General features: G+C 38.8%; 1 long non-coding RNA gene across 1 annotated transcript; it reads left to right on the forward strand.

Moving 5' to 3' along the window:
- The first annotated feature begins 400 nt into the window (after positions 1-400).
- Positions 401-4,083, forward strand: LOC138172943 (uncharacterized). The gene is made up of 3 exons (XR_011171274.1): positions 401-621; positions 1,731-1,758; positions 3,417-4,083. It is a non-coding gene; the product is annotated as an uncharacterized lncRNA (long non-coding RNA).
- Positions 4,084-4,919: the final 836 nt, after the last annotated feature.

Consider the following 4,919-nt stretch of genomic DNA (forward strand, 5'->3'; position numbering starts at 1 on the left):
ATACAGCAGCCACCTAATAAATGCTTCTGCAATTAATTGGCTCAGATCCTGATTTAAGGGTCCTGAAAAACTGACTAAGGAGTTTGTGCTTCCTTAGGTAGGCAGGGGAGAGCTGCTGGCCCTTCTTCTGGCAGGATTTAAAAAGAAATTCTCTCTTTGGCACTGAAAAGCCTCTCCAGGCTGCCTCCATTCTGTCTTTCCTGGCTGACTACACATGGCCACAACAAAATGAAGGAATATTAATGGGGCACTTAGCACAGCACCTGGCATTTAGTGAGTGCTTAATAAATGCTGCTTCATTCCTTTTCCACCCACGTCCATGGAGGAATTCTGTTCTAGGGCTGCACTGGACTAGATGCCTTTCCCTTTATAGGATATAGTCCCTCCCACCACCAGGCTTTTGTATTCCTTCCTCCCCAGGCCCCAAATGCTCTCCTGCCTCATCTCTCCCTCTTGGAACCTTCTTCAGAGTCCTCCCCTCACCTCCCCACCCAGTCCCCAGGCGTCAATGAGCCAGGAATCCAGAACAAACCTTTCACTCTTTTCGTTTATTACCAGATTGACTCTATTTGTGGACATGTTTTATTTTTCCTGTAGATCATTATAGCTCCTTAAGGACAGGTAGGTTTACATTAAATTGTTTGTCTCCACCGATAACTGATACTTTGCTTTGCAATTATTAAACATTTAAAAAATACTTTCTGATTGATTGCTTCAAAAGAACTATGATATCATTTGTGTATGTTTATTTGGGGGGGAGGGACCCTCACCAACATGGATCCCAGCATTCTACACATCTCGATAACTGTACTTACAATTCCTGTAGATGGGATATATATATATATCCATATATACACACACACTGCACATGCATGCATGTGTGCACACATGCATATATGTACACACAAGTGTATGAGGATACAGACATATGCATACATGTGGATGTGTTGCACATATATGTGCATGCATGTATATTTGTGTCTGCATGTGTGTGTGTGTGTGTGTGTGTGTGTGTGTGTGTGTGTGTAAAATCATAGCCCATGGTGATCAAACATTTGGAGATGCCCATCTCTGATCTGGGTTCTCCAGGATGATGCACAAAAGTAGGCCAGAAGTCTCTGACCACCAAAGCCTTTCTAGCTTAGGAGGATCAGCCAATGTTTACAATCTTGTGGGATAGCCTTCAAGAACTAAGAATAATGTTGATATCCTTAATGGAGCAAGAGAGGACAACTGTAGTGAAGAAATAATATTAGGAGAAAGAACTCATGTGTCTATCTCACTTAAAGTGCTACTGAAGATTGTGAGGTAGTCATAGTGAGGTATTTATTATTATTATTGTTGTTTCCTAGATCAGGAGACTTGAAGATTTGACTCAGTTGCATCAGGGTAACATACCTGCTAAGTGTCTGAACCAAGATTGGCATCCAATGTATATGCTGCCCCTCCCAACTAGAATATAGAAATCAATCAATCATCAAGATTATATTAAGGACCTTCTATATGTCATGCATTTGCAGGACACTAAAGATGTAAAGATAAAATAAAATTCTCTCTGCCCTCCAGTTTGTATCTTAGTTGGGCAAACAAAAACAAAAATGAAACCCAGGAGCACTTAGAGATCTATGGAGAATAAATATGAAATGAAGATGGAGCCGTTTGCAGGAGGAGAGGAGGGAGGGGATGGCCTTGAAGTCAGGGAAGATTTCATTTTCTATTTCTATCCCTAGGGCCAGCAGTGTTCCTGGTGTACCTGAGGTATGTAATCAATGAGTGCTGATTGCTTGATTTTCCAGTAAAATAACATTTTGAGACATTTTAAACCCATTTGCTTCCCAAGTATGGCCCAGTGCTTTCACATTCAACTCATCTCATTGTTCCAATGGCCATGACAGTGACTGAAAAGTGCTTGGACTTTGGTCAGATATTCAAGATGCCAAGGTCATCCACTGCAACCCTGGCCATGCCCTGTAATCCTGACTTTTTCTCACCAATGGACTTTGATGACTGGCAAAGAGAGAGAGGCAGAGGATTCTGTAATTCTCTCTCACTTAAATACAATTCACATGTGAATCAAGACATCTCCAATGATTTCAATGATCCTCTTTGAAAACAAAAGCCAAACAAAAGGAACATCTCATAAGGATAAAGGATTTGGAATAGTGCACAGTGAATAAGTCCCGAATGTGTGCAAATCACTGTCCTTTGTATTAAATATTCAAGTATTCATGGATATTCTTTCTGAAAATTTTTCTTATTCAAATTTCTCTCTAATGCAGAGACTCTAATTTTAATTTATTGAAGCAGAACTCAGAAATACATGGTTTATATTCTACCTGTGTGATGTGGCCAAGTAATATACAGATACCGAACTGTTAATTTATCCCTGCTGTGTTTTCAGCATGAGTTCAAGAAAGCTTGCAGAAAATATAAAATGTCACCACTTCTCTGATTACAGAAAAGAGCTTTGCTCAGCTAGATTGGATTTAACAAACCAAGGAAAGCTGAAAGGAACATGTTGTCATTGTGTACTCTAATTCATAAGATCAGAAATCTAGTGATCTCTCCATAATGTCAACTGGAGTCCACAGACTCAGAATTGTATATGATCACAGCATTCAGTGCTGGAAGGAACTTCAGAGAATGTCTTATGCAATCCCACCACCCCATTTTGAAAACTAGAAAAAAAAAATAATCCATGGGGGAAGAAAGAACTTGCCCCAAACTACAAGAGTAGTGATAATCTTAGGATCTGCGTGAAGATTTTTTCTGTTTTTTTGTTTTGTTTTTTACACTGAATCCAATGTCCTTTACATCATACTGAAAAATGGAATAGACTAGCAAGCATTTATTAGGTGTCTACTGTTTACAATATATTTTACTATGCTCAGATCATATAAAACAATTAACAAAAAAAACATTTCAAAGTGAAGCAGTGTTTGTAATTAAGCTGCTTAGATTTCTAATAAGATCATAGTTTGTTGCAAAAGAAAAACGCATCACATAAAATAAAAATGAGGTCATTGAGGTGGCAGTATTTCCTTGGAGGGAGTGACCAGGAAAATCCTTATGAATGGGTGTCACTAGATCTGGATCTTAAAGAAAACTTAGAATTGTGAGTAAAGATGTAGTGCACTGAAGGCATGGGGAACAGCCAGTGCAAAGGCATGGAGAGAAGAAATGGAGTTTCAAAGCTGAGGAACAGCAAGAAGATCCTGTGGGGTCAGGATCCAGAAGAAGTCTAATTCTCTTTACATAATATGTCTCTTCAAGCAATGATATGTCCCTACCTGCCCATGCCCTCCATTGTGCAGGCTATAATTCCATCCACCAATCCTTATATTGCCCTGATATAAAATATTAACTCCTTCTCACATTTAAGTACCTCTTCAATCTGCCCCCATTTATTTTTTCAGACTTACTTGAAAATGCCACCTTTCAGAACTCTCCCCTTCCACCAAGAACCAAGATAGTTGCCACCTCCTCCATGAAGTCTTCCAAGATCCCCAGAGATGTTGGTATTCTCTCTATCATCAAATGTGGAAAGAGCAGTACAATCTCTTATTTTTCCTCCATCACTTTCAGTCAGTATTTATAACTTCTTCTCACATTAGCATCCTCCTCTGTATAATTGAGAAAATGAGTTCATATGATAATCTGCTATAATTCTTAGCTTTGAAATCATTCTGCTTGGTGAGGGTGAGGGGACAAATAGTTTTCTGATTAATTCTTTCTTAGCCCTTAGTTTCATCTTTTTGTGGCAATTGATTTACATCAGTTAAATTTCCCCTGGGAATGATGGTAGTCTGTACTGATGTCTGCTCTTTTATCCTTTTCCTATTTTTCATCAGAACTACCTCAACTAAATAGATCCAGTAGAGGCATGCTGTATCTATTCCTTGTTAATCTTTCTTTTCACTTGATGCTGATTTTGTTCATTACCATAAGGAGTTGAAAGGGGACCATTTCAGGAATGGCTTTCACATTGATGATCATGTAATTGACAGGGCCTTACCAAGTTCTTCATAAAGCTTTTTCACCTCCCTATCCTGTACAGCAGAGATGTCAAACATGCACCTAGTGTAGTACAAAGATAAAGATGGAATTGGAAAACATTTAACAAAGTAAATGAAAATACAATAGAAAAGATTGTTGTTTAGTCATATCTCTCTCTTCATTACTCCATTTGAGGTTTTCTTGTCAAAGATGCTGGGGCAGTTTACTATTTCTTTCTCCAAATCATTTCACAGATGAGAAACTGAGACAAACAGGACTAAGTGACTTGTCTAGGGTGACCAGGCTATTCATGGTCTGAGGCCAAATTTGAAATCAGGAAAATGAATCTTTCTGACTTCCGTCCCAGAGCTTTATCCACTGTGCCATCTAGTTGCCACAACAGAACATGGATATTGTTAATATGTGGTTTTCTAAGTTAATGTGTGACCAGCAAGGATCTTTATGTATAGTTTAGTTGTCTGACACCCCTGTTCTATAGAACCTATTGACAAAAAGCTATGATAACGTCTATGTTCTCTTTATAAATACTGATCATGATCTCTGCCAGGGAGAAGATGAGTGTCCCATGAAATGGTGTTTCTTCTTGAATTGGGACATGCAGCAAAACTCACTCCAACAAACACTTGATTTACCATTCCAGGGATGACCAATTGTCATCCTTAGATCTAATTTCAACTTCCTTCTATCTTTTGTTTTCATTTGTGATGAAAATATCAGTATTAATATGATTACAGAAGGAAGGGTGCTCAGAGAGAGACTAACCTAACCCTCTCATAATATGGACGAGGAGGCTGCCAGCCAAGGATGTTAAGTGAATTTCTGAGGGCAGCACAGATAGAGCCAAAGGTGGGATTTTTACACAGATACTATCAAATTTCGTCCCTCTGACTCAAAAACCATTG

Source organism: Petaurus breviceps, unplaced genomic scaffold (assembly GCF_028583685.1).
Source record: "Petaurus breviceps papuanus isolate PSGF00001 unplaced genomic scaffold, PetGlider_PUasm1.0 556, whole genome shotgun sequence".
NCBI classification, from domain to species: domain Eukaryota; kingdom Metazoa; phylum Chordata; class Mammalia; order Diprotodontia; family Petauridae; genus Petaurus; species Petaurus breviceps.